Source organism: Bos javanicus, chromosome 29 (genome assembly GCF_032452875.1).
Source record: "Bos javanicus breed banteng chromosome 29, ARS-OSU_banteng_1.0, whole genome shotgun sequence".
Classification (NCBI taxonomy): Eukaryota; Metazoa; Chordata; class Mammalia; order Artiodactyla; family Bovidae; genus Bos; species Bos javanicus.
The window spans coordinates 15,360,747-15,384,501 of NC_083896.1; the positions used below are offsets into that span (position 1 = coordinate 15,360,747).

At 37.1% G+C, this 23,755-nt stretch overlaps 1 long non-coding RNA gene across 3 annotated transcripts in view; it reads left to right on the forward strand.

Moving 5' to 3' along the window:
- The window catches only part of LOC133241074 (uncharacterized), a 1,297,712-nt gene that overhangs the window by 657,179 nt on the left and 616,778 nt on the right, over positions 1-23,755 (forward strand). For 2 of the 3 annotated variants that reach the window (XR_009734506.1, XR_009734504.1), the window contains 2 exons: positions 23,035-23,245; positions 23,347-23,542. The exons of the other annotated variant lie outside the window; for it this stretch is intronic. This is a non-coding gene — a long non-coding RNA (uncharacterized LOC133241074). Of the gene's footprint in view, positions 1-23,034; positions 23,246-23,346; positions 23,543-23,755 lie in introns of those variants that run through there. 3 annotated transcript variants of the gene reach the window in all.

A 23,755-nucleotide genomic window follows, 5' to 3' on the forward strand; every position in this document is an offset into this window, starting at 1 on the left:
ACATATCATTATCCTATTTATCTGGCTGATGAGGAAACTAAATTTGAAGAAATCATGTAGATGGAAAGTGAAAGAGCTGACCTGCATCCCAGATCCTCCTCCTCCAAAGACTGTGTCTCTTCTGATAAGTTTTACCAGAAAGGAAAGAATAGGGAAGAAGAAGAAAAGCATGTTGACTTATTAAATAGTAAGGAAAACATAATACATTCTCACTTTTGCCTCAAGTACCAGTCAAATGAGTCTAATCTTGCTTGCTTAGACCACCCACCCTGCTTAATAAAAAATCACATATTGAATAACTTAATGGAATATTTTAAAGTTGAATCTATTTTATGAAATGACTTGATGATACTATTTCAGATTATACCTGTGCAGAATCTCTCTCTCAGCCATTGGCTGCAACAAAATGTTCTTACTGACAGAAAATAATTGCATAATTCTGGGATGGTGTCATTCAAATTAATGGAAGAAAAAATGACAAATTGACCTTGTGCTCTAGAACAAGTACTTATTGGAGAACTCTTCATGGGAAAAAACACTATTTTTGGCTTGTATGAAAGGCATAAATAAAATAGCTAAAAGATTTTAATGTTTTTTATAAAGATCAGACACTTTAAAAGATACACAATTTTCCCATCATTGTCTTTTTGTCATTGCCTAGATACTGAAACGCTCTTGAAGCTAAGTGTTGGAGAGTCGGTTTGATATGATATATGTACAAGGAAGGGAAAAAAAAAAGAATTAGGAGCAGTTTTAGGGATTGTTTTTTGTTGCCGAGGAGTTTATCTATTGGAAGATATATTCTTGCCTTGTTCGAGTGGTGATTAACTTTTAGGAAACTTCTCTAATGCCAGGAAAACTATAATAGTATTTATTTAAAGGACCAAATGTATCTGTTTTTGTTTTTAATCTTGTATTAAGAAAGAATCTTATGAAAACCACTTTCAAGATCCAAATTGACCCTTATGTGATATAGAAAGTGATTCTGGGCAATACTTGCCGTGCGTGCTCTGTCATAGGTAGGGGACACCTGTTAGGAAGAGATGAGCCTCTAGGCACGCTGATGGCTCTTTTCACAGACAGAGCTGTAAGTGGATGTCCATTGTCAGAAAGTTGTCCTTTAGTTTTACAAATTCAAATATACAGAGCAGTAATCCTATGGACTGAATGTGTCTCCTGTAGGTTCATATTTGAAAATACTGATATTAAAATATTTAAAAGTAAGGCCTACAGGAGATGATTAGGTCATGAAGGCTCTGCATGGGATCAATATCCCTATAAAAAAGACTCCAGAGGTAGCATTTACCCATTTCCTACATGTGATGACACAGTAAAAGCAAGTCTGTCTATGAACTGGGAAGTTATTCCTCACAGGATAGCAAATCTGTTGACACCTTGATTTTAGACTACCTAACTTCTGCCAACTATGAAAAAGAAATGTCTGTTATATAAGCCAGCCAGTCCATGATATTCATATTAAGACAAATGGGAAATGTATGGGATTATAAATCAGGTAGATCTGTATTTGATTTCCAGTCTGCACCCCTTTTTAACTGATGATCTTGGGCAAACTTAATCATTTTTATATCTTAGTTTCTGCATGTTAAAAAATGATGTGAAAATATATAAGTAGTAGAGTTAAATACTTAAGGCTTAAATACTTATTGCTGTTGTTACAACCATAGCTTAGCGTTTAGTAAATGGAAGAAACTTAGCTAAGTATAGCTATTATATTGCTGTTTCTCCATCAGACTTGACCAGACATTAGAGATTGCTATATGTATAAAGCAAACAAGGTGTTAAATAAAGGTTTACCCCATTTCAGTGATCAAAATTTATTTCCTTTTGCACAAAGCAGTTTCCTCCCCAACATGGAATCATAAAGGAAGCCAGATTAAGAAACACATATAAATTAGCCAGCATCGATACAAAGCAAGACTGACACTGCAGGCATATTCCTAGGCCTAAGAGAAATCAAGACTTGCGTCCACACAGAGACTTACACTCCACTGTTCAGAGCAGATGTACTTATATTAAACAGATTCAAAAGTAACACAGATTTTCATCAATCTATGACTAGAGTTCATAAATAAACTTGGTATTTCTATACAATAGAATACTACTTAGCAACAAAGGGGTGAACTATTGCTTTGCACAAAATGTAGATAAATATCAAAACTATTTTGTCAAGTAAAAAAGGCCAGACAAAAACAAACTTTATGATTTAATATGACAGTCTAGAAAAGGAAAAGCCATAATGACAGAAGTCAGATCAATGGTTGTCAGGGTTCAGAGGTGGAAAGGTAAGGTACTGAATGCAGTGGTGTATAAGGGAGCATTTGGAAATAAATGTAAATATTTTCTCTTAATGATTGCTGTCACACTACTGTAAATATTTGTCAAACTTTATCAAATCATATGCTTAAAATTGCTGATTGTATTATACATAAAGTATATCATAATAAAGCTAATGAAAGGAAAAAAAATTAAGAAATAAAACAAACAAGCAAAAATGGGCATTTCAAGTGATTCTTTTCAATCAAGACCAAAAACATGATTCCCCATGTTTCTAATGACCAGATTGTTCTATCTTGAGACAATGTGTCCAAAATACAGAATTACCCAGCATCAGATCTCGTTCCAGACCAGCCTCAAACATCCTGGACATTATCCTCATTTTGCTGATGAGGAAACTAAAGCTTGATGCGGTTTTATAGATAGAAAGTAGAAGACCTGGTCTTCCATTTCAGATCATCCCCTCCAAAACATGTGTCTCTTCTACTAAATTTTATCAGGAAAGAACAGGGAGATACAGGAGAAAATAAATGCTGGAACAACAACAGACATACGACACACACACACACACACACACACACACACACAATCATTTAGGAGTAACTGAGAAAATCATGTACTCAACGCCATACTCCTTCTGTGCTCTTAGCTACTTTACAAGTAGAAACCCTTTTGTATAGTTGGCAGTGAATGGTATTGGCAAAATCTTTTCTCCTCTTCTTCCTGGGCACAGAGCCAGACTACCTTACCCATCATCCTTTGCAGTTAGATTGGTCATGCGATTGGGTTATAGCTAATAGAATATGAATAAAAGTGATGTGTGCCAACTATAACTATAAAATCTTTCCATTTGTTCCTTTAAGAGTTTTTCTCCTTTCAACTTGGGGAAGAAGATGGCTCCAAAGTCAATCCTGGGTGCTACAAATTGGAGATGTCAGAGCTGCCATGAATGACAAGACAGGGAAGCGGTCACCCCTGTAGCAAATGCATCCGTGGATACATACTGCCACCACCTTCTTCTGCCAAGCTGTAAACAGGCTTTAATATGAACAGCAAATTTCTGTTATGTTGAGCTAACAACAACTATTTGTCACCCTAATCTTGACTATTCTAGTTAATGTAGAAGGCTAGCAGCAACATAGAACTTAGCATCATAGTAGGCAGAATAGTCTACTCTGGTCTTTTAGTTAGACCATTACTAAGTCTCAGGTCATATTACTTCAATTTCAAAGTACAGATAATTTTGAACATACTATCCATAGTGAAGGAGATAGTTTGTCCTAAAGCCTAGAGATAGCTTGACATTGATCCCATTCAGGTAAATCAGTAGACCCAGGACTGTCTTGCTCGCTTTGTGCAAAGAAAATGATTTCAAGAAAGTATAGAAGAGGCTTTTATTCTGGTGAAGACTTTTTCTTAAACTAAAGCTATATCTCCAAGGAAACATGGTCAAATCACTGCTTTCAAACTTGACCACTCGCAGTAATAATCTTCTTCCTAGGAAAGGGCATAGCTCACATGAGGGGCTTGGACTAAAGACGAGCACTGAGTTTTCCTGAGACAAGACTCACATCATCCAGATTCAATGTTTCTTTCCTTGGACAGTGTCCGGATATATACTGCTATTACTGGTTTTCTTCCCTCTGCAATTTTCTGAGCTTCCATTGCTGACAACTTATTTTCTCTTGACATATTTTTTTTTCTTTACTTAGCTAATACCAATGAGTCAAGTCTTATTCCACCTTGGGAACGATTCATTCTTCTTTAGAAGGCTAAATATATTTCTAAACTCATCCATTATATGTTGATTTTATCAGTCAAACATTCAGAGTTCTCTGGAGACACTCAGGAGTTACTCAGTCAATGATTCATTCCAACAACTCACTGATATATAGAGAATAAAACAAAACCATCAACTTAGAAAATAAAAGCCTTCTCTCATTTGGAATCTGTGTAACAGAAGCAATCAACAATTTGATTTGCTTATGTTTTGTTAGATAATGTGTTGTACAAGAAAGAACCAGTTAGATCTAGTTCCAAATACTTGCACAAAAACTACTGAGATGTGCAACTTGCATCAATCTGTTTCAAATCCCTCATCTATAAAATTAGAAAATCAATATTGTATGGTTTTGGCACATGTGTTAATGTAAATTCACAGATTACATTAGATTAATGTAGAATGCCTTGTAAGGCATTCCTTGTAAGGCATTTCTAGAAAGTTCTCAAGAATTAGATGAGATGTCTGATGAAATGACCTATTAAAATCACTTGCAGGCTCAAGGGCTTAATTGGTCCTCAATTAACCCATAAAAATGTACCAAGTATGAGAAAAACTTGTGGAGTTTGTCTTGCCAAAATTTTCACATTGTGAATAACACAACTGCCATGTAACTATGTCTGAAGAGCCAATAAGTGAGGGCTAAGATGCGACTGAAGTGACTTAGCAGCAGCAGCAGCAGCAAGATGCATCATTGGAGAAGGCAATGGCAACCCATTCCAGTACTCTTGCCTGGAAAATCCCATGGGCGGAGGAGCCTGGTAGGCTGCAGTCCATGGGGTTGCTAAGAGTCTGACACGACTGAGTGACTTCCCTTCCAATTTTCACTTTCATGCATTGGAGAAGGAAATGGCAACCCACTCCAGTGTTCTTGCCTAGAGAATCCCAGGAACGGGGGAGCCTGGTAGGCTGCCGTCTATGGGGTCGCACAGAGTAGGACACGACTGAAGTGACTTAGCAGCAGCAGCAGCAGCAAGATGCATCATGGCCTGGTTCAAGTTCATAATTTAAGCAAAATCGTTGTATTCTTATTTACTTTATTTAATATTGTAGTCTTTTAGTACTCCTCATAGGAAATTATAGGTTGTCTATGGAAGTGGAACCTTTGGAAATAATCACTGAATCTAACAAACATGAAGTTGAAATTTTAATTAGCAATAAAGAAACTGTTGATCAGAATATCTGATAATTCATCAGACTAAAGTACATAGAACATTTTCCAGTCCTGAAAATATACAGGTAGAGGCAGGATGATAATTTCTTAGTGTAAAATTATATACATCTTGTTTAGAAAGTAGAACATTGACTTTTAGTAAGACTGGAACATAATAGTTGTATGACATTGTGAAAGCCACTTAATCAGTTTGAGCTTTAGGTTAGTTATAAATGAGGCTCATTCATAATACTTCTCATGGAAGATCATTATAAGGAATAGAAATATCTGTAGGGTACTTAGGCAGTGCATGACTCAGTAGAGAGAGTAAAATAAGTGGCAGTAGTTATTACTCTAAAAGAAATCTTTACACTGAGTTAGCTCACTCAGAAAATCACTACCTCTGGGATCTTCCTGTCTGAAATCAAAACTTAAATATTTGTAATATAAATATTAGGAGAAGGAGGAGCAACAATAGTAGTATCCTTTTAAAATCTAGAGGTAACCCCAAGTATGAGGGAAGCAAACAAATAATCATTGAGTTGTGTGAAAATTAATAACCATCTTTCCTCCAAGTTTAATCTTCTTTTATAAAAAAATCAGTTGTATCAAATATTAATTTGCCTAAAACAATAAGGACAACTTGATAGACTTTTCTCACTCCAAGGAATAGTTTCTGCTCTAATAATCATGGGCAAGTTAAGTGAGTATTCATCATCTATTGAAAAAGTCTTCAGTTAATAATCATATCAGAATTCTCTTATGACTCATATAATGTCCTCCTTTTACTGTCAATTCTTAGCAAATATATGTAATAGCCAACTCAGTCTCCTCCCTGACCCAATTTAGCTATTCTGCTGTTCCAGACTTTAGCAGTTTATTTATATTATTATTATTATATTTTCAGCTTCTTTAAGGCTTATCTCCTGTTTATCAGAATCATTGCTTGCTTATATGGAGACAGTTTTAATTTTCTCCATGAGGGCTCCTTGAAGACTTTGACGATGTTATCATGAATACATGAATAACAGTCCATTTTATGTCCTATAACATCTAATGTATACTCTATTCTCCCAAAGTTTTAAAAAATGAATATTATAATAATGAGAGTAATGGGAGAAAACAACTTATTTGTGTTAAGTGTCTCAATACCTTGACCCTGTTATATTCATTAAGAAACCAACTTATCAAACGAGTGTTATGAAAAGAAGTTTGCAACAATCTTTCCCAGGCTTCAGAGACCTCTTTCAATGAAGGACTGTTCTGATCCTCACTGACCCATAGTCATCTTTGCCATTCTTATCCCATAAGGAATAAATAACCTTAAAAGACCCAAAGAGCTATATGAAAAATTCAAAGAAAAAGAAATCTCTTAACTTTAAGGAATTATTTTGAATACTGTGAAATATGAAATATTCTCAAATGAGGAATTTATATCTTTGAATTAAAAAAAAAGGAGTAGGAGGAAGCAGAGGAAAATTCTCCAGAGACTAAAGTTTAAGACCAGACTTGAATTATCTCCCTCTTTTTCTCCAAAGGCAAGGCTCCCAATGACTTCCTCCAGGCTTGTGGATCCATTCACTACTGGAAACGTCAGGAGTGAAGAGTCAATATTCCCTTAGGCGAGTAATGAAAACAGAAGAGAAAGCCATAGACACTTGCCATTGTCACTCTACACTGACTGTTCCTTTAAACAAACTTAGGCTGTAGAGCTTTTCAGCCCCATTACCCAAAGTAAAACAAGATGACAGTCTACCCGTGAAGGAGTTTATCATCCATTCACCCATTCCGTCATCACACATTGATTGAGAATCAACTGTATAGCAGGCATTATAGGTTATGAGATAAAGAGATGCAGACAGTATAGTCCCTGCTTTTAAGAGTACTGTATTTTTCTCAAAAGCTTTTAAAGAGACTAAAGAACAAATATAGTATGTTGTCAAAACACAACAGTGAGGCAACGAGAGAAGAGGCTAAGTGTATATGCAGATCTAGTTATTAGAAATTTATATCAGAGTCAGGTAGGTTTCTGTATGGTTCAATTTTCCAATGCTTTTGACATAATATTTTTAAAAGAGATTAAATCTACAGCATTTCCCAATCTACTGGACAAAGGAAACCTACTTTATTTTGAGCATACTTTTGTTTTTTGTAGAGCAATGATGATTATTTCATGGGGCAGACTTTGGGAATTAAACTACACATGATAAGAAGAAGCCAACTAATGATTATAAACTGGCATAGTTTGTGAACAGATTTAACTTAAGAAAAATTTACATCAGTAGCAGAATAGCTGTATGAAGAAAGATAAATGTGGGTTGGAGAAAAGTTGAAGAATCTTTACATTAGTCCAAATAAAGAGCAAGGAAATCCTACACTAAGGTAGTGGTGGTTGGAAGAAAGGATAATCCCTAAAGAGCTTGTTAATTTCCACAATGTCTGGTAGAGGGAGGGGGGTTCAGGATGGGGAACACATGTATACCCATGGCTGATTCATGTCAGCCTCCAATTAAAATAAATAAATTAAAAAAAAGAAACTATTTGAGGACCAGATGGAAAATTGGAGGAGGGGGAATCTGTGCATTTGGACACATTGAATTTGAGGAACCTTGGGTATGAGTATCTAGTAGGTTATCCTGGCATTGTGTCCATGGACTTCTCCATGCGTAGACAGAAGTAAAAACTACAGCAATAGATGATATTTATCAGAGCTATAAAAGCAAGAGCCCAAGCTACTTTCTGATTTTGCAGCAAGCAGGTTGTGATTAAAGGTCTGCCGTGTTATGTTGTTGCATGTTGGGCATGCATGACAGACATAGTGTCTCCAGTTGATCCTCGATAAAGTACTTTATCAAACTCACCTACCTCTCTTTCCAAAGTTCCCAAAGGAAAAAGAGGAAAAAGAGTTAATGCATCACCTAACTACTCACTCAAAAAAAAAAAAGAAAGAAAAGAAAAGAAAGAAGAAAGTTTGATGGATAAATTCTTTTATAAGGTTTAAAACATTTCATCTCTAAGGGTTCAGACTCCACTAAAGCATTTCTTATGAGACCATCTTAGAAATAACTTGACATATAAAGTTTAGGAAAGAAACAAAAATAAGAAAAGCAAGTCTATTGGCCAAGGCTCCTTAAAGGCTTATTTTTTCAGTGACCTGTAAAACCTGTTTGGAAACAAATGTCATATTTTGTTGTGAATTCAGATTTCAAAAAACTGTTTTATGTTAACTATATATAAGATTTTATTTCCTTAGTCTTTCACCTAGGGAGTGAGTTAAGTAAAACTGGGCATCAAAAAGTAACAGGAATGTTATACTCTTAATTTAGCTTCCTTACTCTCATTGTTTCAGTGACTACATCCCTCTGCGATGTATTGTGATGAGGCAAGAAGGAGGAGGATAGGGTATATGTCTGGAGAAGGCAATGGCACCCCATTCCAGTACTCTTGCCTGGAAAATCCCGCGGACGGAGGAGCCTGGTAGGCTGCAGTCCATGGGGTCACTAAGAGTCCGACAGGACTGAGCGACTTCACTTTCACTTTTCACTTCATGCATTGGAGAAGGAAATGGCAACCCACTCCAGTGTTCTTGCCTGGAGAATCCCAGGGACTGGGAGCCTGGTGGGCTGCCGTCTATGGGGTCGCACAGAGTCGGACACGATTGAAGTGACTTAGCAGCAGCAGGGTATATGTCACAGAAGCAGGCAGGATGCATAGACAAAAGAGCTTTCTAAGACTTCAGTATGTTTTTCAGTGGTGAAATTAGGTCTATTTCTCTTCTGGTTTTGCCACTGACTCTCTCCATGACCTTAGTAACCTTACTTCATTTCTCTAAATCTCAATGCCCTTATCTATAAAATTAAGGATTAGGCTAAAAATCTACTTTCAGCTTTATGTGACATAATTTTAATTTATAATATTTTACTTGAGGCTTATACAAATATCTCAGAAAGTTGGTTTACAAAAGAATCTGATAAAAAGGAACATAATGAATACTAAGGAGGAAGGAAAAAAAAGCTTTCTTATTTCTAACATTTTTTCAATCAAAACACAGAGCTTTTCCCTCCTTGAAACTATAGATTGCATGTCTTTTTTCATAATAGAAATATTATTAATCCAAAGTGGTAGTGACATTCAAAGTGTTCATCCCATATGTATTTATCCTTAAGTGCCAGTTAGCATATTTCTAATTGTAAGTGTTGAATGATATCTTTCTATCTTTCTTCAGCAAAAGGATAGAGATCTTTATTTCCAAGTCCTTACTTATTTTTTACCTCTGTCATTAATTCTAATTCTAGTTAAATTAAAGCAAACTGACTTACTATCAGATTCCTACTTCCTATTTTAAGATTGCCTTGGTTTAGCTTTGGATAATATTGGAAACCATTGTGCCTTAGAAAGTATTACAGACCCCTCCAAGATTTTCTTTTCTTCTTTTCTGTTCTCTGTCGAGTGCATGCTTATTATTTATGGTGGAATGGAAGGCTCACAGTAAGATTCTTGATAGTATTGTATCAATATATAAGGGCAGTTGAAATTCTGAATTTTCTTAAAATCCTTTGGAGTTATATCTGTCACATCGAAGGAGAATTACTTGAGAAGACTTGATAGTAGCTATAAATAAGCAACAACATTCAATCCCCTTCTAAGAATTTTACTTCAAAACTTCCAAGCAATATTTGTTCTGCTTTTAATCCCAGAAAATAACTGAGTCAAGAGAATAGACAGAATAGGAATTGGGAGTGGAAGAAGAGAAGAAAGATAAATATCTTGTAAGTTCTGATTGGCATTATAACCAGCAAAACAGGTAAAACTTGGAGAATTGTGGGAGTAGATTTTGAAAGAAATGACCATTCTTTTTTCCAAGAACCTTGGCCAACTGGGTCATAAATGAATCACAGCTAGTGGCTGGAAGGAATGTTCTCATACATATTTTACTGAGCGAGTTCTGACTATCTGAGAGAGCATATATTATTGAAAATATTATTTTTATAAAGTCTGCAGCCCCTACACATATACTTCAAAGCTAAGAGGAAGCAAAAAGAAGTCAGTCTTAATCCTGGAAAAAGACAGACAAAATAAAGAAACAAATTAAGCTAGAAAAAAAATAATAACTGTCTCTCAGATCATAGTACTTTCCTGTTTTCCAAATGCAGTTTTACTTGTTGTTAATGGAATTTATTTATGCTCTCTGGTCTGCAAATACTTCTTTCACACTGGCTGAATTTCTCAGTGGTGCTGAACTGCATCAAATATTTAGAATGAATTCATCCACTACTTAAGTATCCTCTAGCAACAGGTTTTCTGGATGTGTTAATGGATGTTGTATACCCAGTGGAGATTTTGTAAGAAAGTCTTATTCTGAATTTCTATTCTATTTTGATACCTAGTGCTCTGTGAATATTTCTCCCTTCCTTTAGTTGACTGTGAGTTGTTTGAGGATGCCACCCTTTCTTTTTTTCTAGCTGTTCATTTGTCTCCAAGGTTAACCACAGTACCTGGCTGGCACCTAGAAAGGATTCACCATCAGTGCTATGCGTGCAATAAAAGAATATAGTATCCAACAGCTATATTTCTAACCTTTCCTGTCATAAGTAGAAAAAAATATTTCCTTGGTATTTGTGAAAAAAATCTATAAGATTTTCCCCAGGAGGGTGAAGGAAAACAGAAACAAAAGCATACTGAGTACTTACTATCTGTTAGATTGTGCCAGGGGGTTATCAAATAAATAGTGTTTTAGAATCCTCTCAGCAACCTTGATAGAAAGGTATTATCACCATATTTTATAAGTGAGAAAAAAATAAGGGCTCAGAAAGATGGGCTAACTCACTGTTGGTCTCTTAAGTTTATCAATGCAGAATCAAGATGTGAATCAAATGTTCTTTTCAGACTATGCTGAAACATAGACACACTGAGGAGTACGTGAGTAGTGTGCGTGTGTGTGTGTGTGTGTGGACAGAGAGAGAGAGAAAGAGGAAGTACAGCTATCCTTTGTGAAGGTCCTTTACTTGGTTCTGCTCCCCTGGGAGCCAGCCATCCGGTACATCCCATTCACAACTCTGATCCGTTGGGCTAGACTAGAAATGAGGCCATTGCCATATCTTTCTGCATAGTCTTTGAACTAACCTATCTCTGTTCGACGTCTGTAGTACCAGGGAGAAGACAATCAGATACTGCATACCAGGAGAGTCATTCCTATAAAAATGTCTTTCCTCCCTATTAGACTGTGAGCTTCTCAGCATCAGGATCATGGCTGATCTGTCTTGAGTGAAATAATCTTCCATCTCTCGTTTCCCCTTCATTTTCATAGACACACAGACCTTGTTATTGTTCCTTTTAATTAGATTCCTAATTGGCCTCTGACCTCCCTTTCATCATATTCACCCAAATATAGATCTGATCATAGAAATATTTTGCTTAAAACCTTCACAACTCTCCGTAGGCAACAAGACAAAATCCAACTCACCTAAAACAGCATTTAGGATGCTATCTTATCTGGGTGCTATAGGATAGCACCTAGACAGCATTTAGGATGTTCTCGATCCTGCTGTGTCTTTCTTTGCTGTCACGTTTGCTACTTCCTACCACACCTGCTCTGAACTGCAAACGCAAAGCATCCCTCACTCAAAACACCCAGCTCTCTTTATTGATGAGGTTAACTTAATTGGAATATGTATATTTCTTCCTCAAATTAGAAAAAAAAATTGCCCACTTGTACCTCAAGTTAAAGTGTTAGTCACTTAGTCATGTCCTGCTCTTTGCAACTCCATGGACTGTAGCCCACCAGGCTCCTCTGTCCATGGGATTTTCCAGGCCAGAACACTGGAGTGGGTTACTATTCCCTCCTCCAGGGGATCATTCCAACTCAGTGATTGAACCTGGGTTTCCTGCATGGCAGGCAGATTCTTTACCACCTGAGCCACTAGGGAAGCCTCAAAATCCATCTTAAATAGCACCTGCTCCGTGATGCCCTTCTTGTTGTTCAGGCACTTAGTCCTGTCTGACTTTGCAACGCCATCAACTGCAGTGCACTAGGCTTTCCTGACTTTCACTATTTCCCAGAGTTTGCTCAAAATGCATGTCCATTGAGTCAGTGATGCCATCCAACCATCTTATCTTCTGTCATCCCTTTCTCCTCCTGCCTTCAATCTTTCCCAGCATCAGGGTCTTTTCCAAAGAGTCAACTCTTTGCATCACATGGCCAAAGTATTGGAGCTTCAACTTCAACATCAGTCCTTCCAATGAATATTCAGGGTTGATTTCCTTGAGGATTGACTAGTTTGATCTCCTTGCTGTCCAAGGGAATCAAGAGTTTTCTCTAGCACCACAGATCCAAAGCATCAATTCTTCAGTGCTCAGCCTTCTTTATGGTCCAACTCTCACATTCATACATGATTATTGGAAAACCATAGCTTTGACTATACAGACTTTTGTTGGTAAAGTGATGTCTCTGCTTTATAATATGCTATCTAGATTTGTCATAGCTTTTCTTCCAAGGAGAAAGTGTGTTTTAATTTCATGGTTGCAGTCATCATCCCCAGTGATTTTGGAGCCCAACAGGATAAAATCTGTCACTGTTTCCATTTTTCCCTCATCTATTTGCCATGAAGTCATGAAACTGGATGCCATAACCTTAATTTTTGAATGTTGAGTTTTAAGCCAGCTTTTTCAGTCTCCTCTTTCACCTTCCGCAAGAGGATCTTTATTTGCTCTTTGCTTTCTGCCATTAGAGTGGTGTCATCTGTATATCTGAGATTATTGATATTTCTCCCGGCAATCTTGATTTCAGTTTGTGCTTCATCCAGCTTGGCATTTCACATGATGAGCTCTGCATATACGTTAAATAAGCAGGGTGACAATATAGAGCTTTGTCATACTCCTTTCCCAATTTTGAACCAGTTCATTGTTCCGTGTTTGACTCTGTTTCTTCTTGGCCTGCATACAAGTTTCTCAGGAGGCAGGTAAGATGGTCTGGTATTCCCATATCTTTAAGAATTTTCCAGTTTGTTGTTATCCACACAGTCAAAGAATTTGGCATAGTCAATGAAGAAGAAGTAGATGTTTTTCCAGAATTCCTTTGCTTTTTCTATTATCCAATGGATATTGGCCACTTGATCTCTGGTTCCTCTACCTTTTCTAAATCCAGCTTTTATATATGTAAGTTATCAGTTCACATGCTGTTGAAGCCTAGCTTGAGGATTTTGAACATTACTTTGCTAACATGTAGAATGAATGCAGTTTTACCCTAATACTCATATAAGGTGTTTCCTCAGATCACCTTTGTTCATTGTTGAAATACACTGAGAATATTTCTTTGGGTGTCCCTTTTACTACATGATATCTTGATTTGAAGTCTGAGATTTTTTTTTTCCTGCTTAGTATTTTTTTTTTCAAAAAGGAAATGACTGGCTAGGTTCTGGATCTGATTAAGAAATGGCCAGTTGTCATCATTGCAGTCCCTTTATCCTTAGGCATGACTAATCTTTATATAAGTGTTTTCCTTGGTTCTTAATGAAAAATAAGAAATATTTATGGAAAATTATAAATTCATTCTTAATGCTAGAAAAAAGTTTTTATATTTATTTCTTATTGCATGTCTGGAAGAAGAAGGATGTAGCAGAATCGAAGAAGGGAACATTAATATTAGGAAAAATAGAAGAGAATTTATAGTGGAATAGAGTTTCAATTCTGACATCACCATTTAGTGCTTTTGATTCTTTGTAGAGTAGTTCGCAATAATGAAAGATATATATCTGTAATGATCAACATTTACAAAAGTTATTGTCTTCAGAAGGGGTCAGTAGAGCAGTGGCCTCAAAATTTGCCCAATAGATATCTACTTTTCCTCTGAATCGCCTCTTCATTCTCTCTCTCCATGTCCCTGTGATTTAATTGACTTCTTCTTTAAGACACAGCTTGAGAAACACCTTCTTCAAAAGGCCTTTCTAAACTGGACAAATATGGATAGTGTGCATGTTTGTATGTATTAGGGAAAGAAGGATTTCCTCTCTATCCCCACAGACTTTTTTTTTTTTTTTCTATAATACCATTTAGTACTGTACTAATAGCATATCATTATTTTATCGCAGATCTATCTATCTTCTTTATGGGGTAGGGAGTGTATTCTAATTCCCTTCTCCAGGGGATCTTCTCAACCCAGGGTTTGAACCCAGGTCTCCTGCATTGCAGGCAGATTCTTTGCTGTCTTAACCACCAGGAGAAGCCCATATTCTAAATATGTAGCAAAATACTTAGTGAAAATTAACAATTTAATTAATATATGCCACAAAATTGAAATGTAAGCCCCAACAATGGATTTTTATCTTTAAAGAGACATTTAAAGACTATGTTAAATTCACCCACTTTTGTGTTATCTTGTCCTTCCCACAGTATCCCCTGAAGTACTCAGCAAAGTTTTATATACAGTGGCCACAAGGCAATGTTTACTGATGGAAAGAAATCTAAGGAGCTGTCATGAAATTATTATATTTTTAAAACTACCAAACAGATTTAATTCAATTCAGTTCAGTCCCTCAGTCATGTCCGACTCTTTGTGGCCCCATAGACTACAGCACACCAGGCTTCCCTGTCTGTCACCAACTCCCAGAACTTGCTCAAACTCACATCTATCAAGAGATGCCATCCAACCAACTCATCCTTTGTTGTCCCCTTCTCCTCCCACCTTCAATCTTTCCCAGCATCAGAGTCTTTTCCAATGAGTCAGTTATTCACATCAGGTGGCCAAAATATTGGAGCTTCAGCTTCCACATCGGTTCTTCCAATGAATATCCAAGACTGATTTTCTTTATCTCTTGCTTTTTCTATGATCAAATGGATGTTGATTTCCTTGCAGTCTAAGGGGCTCTCAAGAGTCTTCTCCAACACCACAGTTCAAAAGGATTAGTTTTTCAGCACTCAGCTTTCTTTATGGTCCAAAACTCACATCCATACATAACTACTGGAAAAACCATAGCTTTGATTAGACAGATCTTTCTTGGCAAAGTAATGTCTCTGCTTTTAATATGCTGCCTAGGTTGGCCACAGCTTTTCTCCCAAGGAGCAAGCAGCTTTTTAATTTCATGCTTGTAGTCACCATCTGCAGTGATTTTGGAGCCCAAGAAAAGAAAGTATCTCACTGTTTCCATTGTTTCCCTATCTGCCATGAAATGATGGGACCAGATGCCACGATCATAGATTTTGAATGTTGTTTTAAACCAGCGTTTTCATTTTTCCTCTTTCACTTTCATCAAAAGGCTCTTTAGTTCCTCTTTGCTTTCTGCCATAAGGGTGGTGTCATTTCCATGTCTGAGGTTATTGATATTTCTCCCTGAAATCTTGACTCCAGCTTGTGCCCCATTCAGCCTGGCATTTCACATTATGTATCCTGCATATAAGTTACTGCAGCTACTGCTAAGTTACTTCAGTCGTGTCTGACTCTATGTGACCCCATAGACAACAGCCCACCAGGCTCCCCCATCCCTGGGATTCTCCAGGCAATAACACTGGAGTGGGTTGCCATTTCCTTCTCCAAAGCATGAAAGTGAAAAATGAAAGTGAAGTTGCTCAGTCATGTCCGACTCTTGGTGACCCCATGGACTGCAGCCTACCAGGCCCCTCCATCCATGGGATTTTCTAGGCAAAAGTACTGGAGTGGGGTGCCATTGCCTTCTCCAGCATATAAGTTAAGCAAGGTACAGGATACAGCCTTAACATGCTCCTTTCCCAATTGGAACCAGTCTGTTGTTCCAAGTCCTGTTCTAACTGTTGATTCTTGAGCTGCATACAGATTTCTCAGGAGGCAGGTCAGGTGGTTTGGTATTCTCATTTCTTTGAGAGCTTCCCACAGTTTGCTGTGACCCACACGGTCAAAGGCTTTAGCGTAGTCAATGAGGCAGATGTTTTTCTGGAACTTTCTTGCTTTTTTGAAGATCAAACAGATGTTGGCAATTTGATCCCTCATTCTTCTGCTTTTCTAAATCTAGCTTGAACATCTACAAGTTCTGGGTTCATGTACTGTTGAAGCCTCACTTGGAGAAATTTCAGCACTACTTTGCTACTATGTGAGATGAGTGCAATTGTGTGGTAGCGTGAACATTCTTTGGCATTGCTTTACTTTGGAATTGGAATGAAAACTGACTGTTTTCAGTCCTGTGGCCTCTGCTGAGCATTCCAAATTTGCTAGCATATTGAGTGCAACACTTCAACAGCAGCATCTTTTAGAATTTGAAATAGCTCAACTGGAATCCCATCACCTCCACTAGCTTTGTTTGTAGTGATGCTTCCTAAGGCTCACTTGACTTCGCACTCCAGGATGTCTGGCTCTAGGTGAGTGATCACACCATCATGTTGAGGGTCATGAAGATCTTTTTTGAATAGTTCTGCTGGTATTCTTGCCACATCTTCTCAATGTCTTCTGCTTCTGTTAGGTCTATGCTATTTCTGTCCTTTATTGTGCTCATCTTTGCATGAAGCGTTCCCTTGGTCTAATTTTCTTAAAGAGATCTGTAATCTTTCCCATTCTATCGTTTTCCTCTTTTTTTTTTTTTTTTTGCATTAGTCATTTAGGAAGTGTTTCTAATCTCACCTCGCTATTCTTTGGAACTCTGCATTCAGATATTGTTCCTTTTCTCCTTTGCCTTTTGCTTCTTCTTTTTTTTTTTCTCAGCTATTTGTATGGACTCCTCAGACAACCATTTTGCCATTTTGCATTTCTTCTTCTTGGGGATGATCTTGATCACTGCCTCCTGTACAATGTCTCAAACCTCTGTTCATAGTCTTCAGGTACTCACTCTATCTATCAGATCTAATCCCTTGAATCTATTTGTCACTTTCAATGTATAATCATAAGTGATTTGATTTAGGTCATATCCAAATGGTCTAGTGGTTTTCCCTACTTTCTTCAATTTAAATCTGAATTTTGCAGTGAATACTTCATGATCTGAGCCAGTCAGCTTCTGGTTTTGTTTTTACTGACTGTGTAGAGCTTCTCCGTTTATGACTGCAAAGAATATGTCTGATTTTGGTGTTCACCATCTGGTGATGTCCATGTGTAAAGTCATCTTTTGTCTTGTTGGAAGAAGGTGCTTGCTATGACCAGTGCATTCTCTTGGCAAATCTCTATTAGCCTTTGCCCTGTTTCATTTTGTACTCCAAGGTCAAATTTGCTTGTTACTCCAGGTATCTCTTAACTTCCTACTTTTGCGTTCCAATCCCCTATGATGAAAAAGATATCTTTCTTTGGTGTTAGTTCCAGAAGGTCTTGTATGTCTTCATAGAACCATTCAATTTTCTCCAGCTTCTTTGGTCCATGAATCAAGGTAAATTGGAAATGGTAAAACAGAGGTGGCAAGAGTAACATGGACATTTTAGGAATCAGTGAACTAAAATGGACCAGAATGGGCGAATTTAACTCAGATGACCATTATATCCACTACTGTGGGCAAGAATCCCTTAGAATACATGGAGTAGCTCTCATAGTCAACATAAGTGCAGTTCTTGAGTGCAATCTCAAAAATGACAGAATGATCTCTATTCCTTTCCAAGGCGAACATATTTCATTATTAACCATTTTATGCAATGTTTCTGAATGATTTTCCATTTTACAAATAGTATAGAAGGCTCCAAAAGGTTTAATTTTTTCATCAAAAGGATTGTGAGGAAACAAGAATTTAAAAATTTGTAATTCTCCTTCCACCCCCACAACACACAATTCAACACAATGAGCATTCATTGTACTAACAAGAGGCAATTGTCATCATCCATAATCAAGTATGATTTTAAAGAATTATTGGATCTTAACTTAAAATAACAAAAGTAAATAACTTATTGATATGGAAATTTTTTCTCCAAAAATTACCTCCCGCTTTATTGTTTTATCATGACTCACATGTCATTTCCTCATATAAATAGTATTCTGTAATGCCCCTCTAATGTCACAATTATTCACATTTGTATCCTTTTTAGTTGTCAGCAGAGGGCTTTCATTTGTATTCAATGTTTGGAAGGAGGTGAGCGATTTCTTTTGCTCAGTTTCATGGATGAGAAAAATGAACTGAGGTATTTATTTCAAGAAAAGCACTATTAATTTAAAAGGCAAAGTCAGCTGGAAATCTATCTTTAGATTATCTTGCTGAGGTCATAATCTGTTTTGCTAATAAGTACATGTCCTGTTGTTTCTTTAGTGATAATAAGATCATGAGCACACAATTTTGAGATATGTGCCGTGTCTGATCTTTCTCTCTACTTTGGAAACAAAATATCCTTTTACCGCCTTGACCTATTTCCCTGACAGAATCATTGGCATACATGAACAATGAGTTTTTAAATTGAATTATTCCCTAGTACCACTATTTTTAATCTTATGAACACATCATTCACTTTATAATCTTAATAAAATATTCATTTATTTCATAAACATTTGGCTAAATTTTTGCATATCTAATGCAGAGATGTAGAGATGAAAATCCAGATCTGTACCTTCCAGGAAATGAATTGGAGCCTTGATGGCAAATTGACTTCATCCTATGTAATCATCCCTCATCATTTAGAAATGGTTTCTGTTGCACTGTGAAGAATTATGAGGCTGTATCATGGGGTCGCAAAGAGTTGGACATGACTGAGCGACTGAACTGAACTGAACTGATCCAGCCCTGATAAGTAAGGATGCTAAGCTCAGCTAGTAACGTCTACAATGGGAAAAGGATGGGAAATAGCTGCAGGTAGATCAGAAATGCTGGGTGTGATGGATAGTGTTCCTTTCAATTTAGTTAGTGATTTGGTTTTTTTACAATAAAAATGTGTGTATTTTAGATTTTATAAATAATATGTGCTCATTTAACAAAAATAAAATAATACAGAACAAGTCTAGAAATAATGTAGAAATATTATATTTTACTCTGAGATGTTTGCCTTTAATGTTTTGATGATCCTCCTTGTGTAATTCACTGTATGTCTACAGAAAGTGAACATGTTAGTTCCTCAGTCATGTCCGACTCTTTGTGACCCCATGGACTGTAGCCTGCCAGGCTCCTCTGCCCATGGGATTCTCCAAGCAAGAATACTGGAGTGGGTTGCCATGCCCTCCTCCAGGGGATCTTCCCAACCGAGGGGTCAAACCCAGGTCTCCTGCATTGCTGGCAGTTTCTTTACCATCTGAGCCACCAGGGAATTCCCAAATGTCTACAACATGCATCCAAATATTTATGCACTGTACATTTACATAGACTGTATCACACATTTTGAGTATGCACTGTGTATTTTTTCTTTATTTCGTTAAAACGTTTTGTAACTTTATTGGTTTATTTGCTGATCCCCTGCCAAACTACTTTCACCACCCCAATACTAGTATTTGTTTGAGGTGTGGTTATCTTTTATATATTTCTGCACATCTTGTTTTTTCTTGTGCAACAAAACACTCTGAGAATTACTCCAAGTCAGCTGCCCAGCTATTTTCTTTGAAAGCTTTGCCACAGTTAACAAGTCATTTTAATATCTAGCTTCTAATTCAGCATCAATAAGCCCCTGAGGTAGATACCAGATACTGTTTTTTTCATTCTTATGATGAGTAAATTACAATTCTGAGATTAAGTTACTTGTTCTTCTCTGACACGCATTAAATTATAAGGAAAAAAAGTTGGGCTAGATCTTCCTGGTCCCAGGTCCAATACCTTCCTCTCTGCTATTAATTGCCACAGTTAAGTTTAGGATTTTTCCAGAAAAGCTTAAGGAAAAAAGAGGTATTAGGAGCCTCAAAATTCACTTATCAGATTTCACTGTCATGATAATTACCTTTAAAGGTAATTATTATACCCACTGAATTATTATTATATCCATTATGTGGAATAAGGATCTGAGATCAGAGTTCATAGAACATGCCCAGCTTCCCCTACCTAGATAGAGGCAAGCCCAATGGGTGTGAAATGCTAAATTCCACATTTTTTTGAATAATATATTAAATTTGAGTCTAAATATTGTGTATCCTTTAAGTCACTTTAAAAAATAACTTTCTATGGACTGTATTTTTATTTATCATTTATTTATCTCTTTCTAGTATATGGAGATTTGGGGCACATAAATGCATCAGAGATGAAGGAGCTTTTCTCTAATTGGTACTTGGTGCCATAGAAGCAATAATGAGTTGAGAGAGAGTATCATCCATTGTTACACTGCATCTATACTAAACGAATGAATGGGCATTTGGAGCCTAGAATTTGGACTCATATATCTGAAGAGATTACATTTTATCTGTGGCTTCTCATTTTTTAAGGACAAGGCTGAGTGGGATTAAGGCAAAATCCTTGGGCAGCCGCAATAATGCCATTTCTTTATAATATATGAATAATGAAAATGAGCCATATGTATTTTATATAATCCTATCCATTACACACAAGTTATAAAAAGTGCCATAGTTGTTTTTTTTTTTTTAATTTTTATCCCCAGATAAGTGATGCTACTATGCCAATTTTTCAAGGACATGTTAAGATGTATGTTTGTGTTTAAAACTAATAGATATTCTCTCTGCATATTAAATTCCCAGCATTTGGCTTTGTGTGGCATTTACAAAGTTCAGATAAATAGTGAATGGTTGATAAAAATAAAGTGCTGCTTTGTCAAGAGAAAAAAAAAAAAGTATGTTCTGAACCTCAGGATGTAGACAATAACATATGTCACTGTTCAGTTCAGTTCCGTTCAGTCATTCAGTCATGTCCGACTCTTTGAGAGTCACTGTGCTGCTGCTGCTTCTAAGTCGCTTCAGTCGTGTTCGACTCTATGCGACCCCACAGACAGCAGCCTCCAGGCTCCCCCGTCCCTGGGATTCTCCAGGTAAGAACACTGGAGTGGGTTGCCATTTCCTTCTCCAAGAGAGTCACTGTAGATTGTGCATTTTGTTTGACTAGTTGATTTGAGGCTTCATAACATATTGATGCTTTTGAACTGTGATGTTGGAGAAAACTCTTGAGAGTCCCTTGGACTGTAAGGAGATCCAACCAGTCCATCCTAAAGGAAATCAGTCCTGAATATTCATTGGAAGGACTGATGTTGAAGCTGAAACTCCAGTACTTTGACTACCTGATGTGAACAACTGACTCATTTGAAAACACCCAGATTCTGCGAAAGATTGAAGGCAGGAGGAGAAGGGGATGACAGAGGATGAGGTGGTTGGATGGCATCACTGACTCAATGGACATGAGTTTGAGTAAACTCTGGGAGTTGGTGATGGATAGGGAGGCCTGGCGTGCTGTAGTCCATGGGGTTGCAAAGAGTTGGACATGACTGAGTGACCGAACTGAACTGAACTGAAGATATTTTTAGATCTAAAAATAGCATAAAATGTCCTCTATTGTGTTTAGTGTTCACCAAGAGTGCACTTTACACTGGAAAGAACATAATAGTGGAACAAACTGTCCAGGTCTATACAATAAAATGTGAATCTAAAAATAAACAATTGTTCTAGGCATTTTGACTGTGTAAGTAGGTCATTGATGTGGTGTCCAAATTTATTGTTTCCTTTTTTTGTTCATTTAAATACATAGCCTATGCCCACAAAAAGACTGAAGGTGGCATGTATATGTGTCTGTACTATTTAAAACGATGATCACTCTGTTGCTTCTTGTGTCTAAGGCATTTAACTTGGTGGTGCCATATATATTATCTCATTTGATGACTGTATTAATGATATGAAATGATCTTTGCTGACCTCACATTACCAAAGAGGCTTTCTTACTCTTGCAGTATGCTGTGGCCAAATTAGGACGGGAACCAACACAGGAAGGGAACCAACACTATCAAAGACTAGTCTTCTTTACTATAATTTTGGATCTGATTAAAACAGTCCTCATTGCCACATAACTGACTGCTGATGTGAAATTTTCATGAATTATTCAAAATAATGGAAAGGTAGCCCTTCTCAGATAAAAATGTACTATTAGCTGCAACTGGTTACTCTATTAGTAGGTCTGATGTTTTTTACAGCTCCAAATTACTGGGAGAAAAATCAACAGGATCCTTATATACTACTGCTGCTGCTGCTGCTAAGTCGCTTCAGTCGTGTCCAACCCTGTGTGACCCCATAGACGGCAGCCCACCAGGCTCCCCCATCCCTGGGATTCTCCAGGCAAGAACACTGGAGTGGGTTGCCATTTCCTTCTCCAATGTATGAAAGTGAAAAGTGAAAGTGAAGTCCCTCAGTTGTATCCGACCCTCCCTGACCCCATGGACTGCAGCCTACCAGGCTCCTCCATCCATGGGATTTTCCAGGCAAGAGTACTGGAGTAGGATGCCATTGCCTTCTCCAACATACTATTGTGTAGAAATGAATTATAAATAATTTTGTAAAAGGCAGGAGGAGAAGGGAACAACAGAGGATGAGATGGTTGTATGGCATCACCAACTTTATGGACCTGAGTTTGAGCAAGCTCCAGGAATTGGTGATGGACAGGGAACCCTGGCGTGCTGCATTCCATGGGATCACAGAGTTGGACATGACCGAGCGACTGAACTGACCAATTCTCCATAGCATCTAGCAAAATTGAATCATTTTAATGTGTGGAGTGGTCTAAGAGTGTATTCAGGACCATAAAAAAATTTTTTTTAATCTACTTTATTAAAAATTACTCAAGATCCAAGGATTTTTTTAAAAGTTTCTGTTATATTTTCCATTAAAACGTAACTGATGAGGGTAATTTAAAAGGCACCATTTATTAAACACTTAAATGTATTAAATATTACTATAGTTGATGGATGAGATATATAATTGTATTAATCATCATGCTCACTGTTCAACATGGAATGTATCATTCTCATTTTGTAGCTGAGGAACTGATATTCCAAGACATTAAATACTTTCTCCAAGGAAACATACTCACAAATGGCAGAGCATGGGTTGGACTCAGGATTCTCAGCTCCAAAGACTTGTGTGCAGTACGACAAGCTTTGTAATATCTTCCTTTACAATAACAAAATTTGAGCCTGATGAAGACAGTCTGGAATGATCAGTTGAAGACAGTTCTCTCATATAATGTGTGAGTGTGTGTGTGTGGGCGGGGGAGTGGTGGGGGATGGGGGAACAGGGTTATATGTCACTTCAGTTTCCTTAATGGTCTTTTTACGTTTTTCATTTCAGATTAATCATGTTGTCACTACCGTCATGTTACCCTGTTCGAAAGTGATTAAAGCTGATATATGTACATTAACAGAAGGAAAATCTGCTGCTTGTTTGGATGACCCATTGTCACAGTGACTTTCACTAAGATGCAACCTGAGCTGTAGGGATAGAATTCAGATCTTGGTTTTATTAAATTAATCTTTTTAGTATAGAACCTCACAGCACTGCGTTTTAAATTTAGTTAAGCAACCACTTAACTCTGTGTGCTTTTCAGTATCACTGACTTACTTGATGATTATTGCTGATCAGTAGAACAGACCTTACTTATCTAGGTGTCAGAGGCAAAGTTAAACAACTGTCAAGGATTTTAATATTCTCAGAAGCCTGGAGCAGGAGGCAAAATTAGAACTTTAGCTAATCTACACAT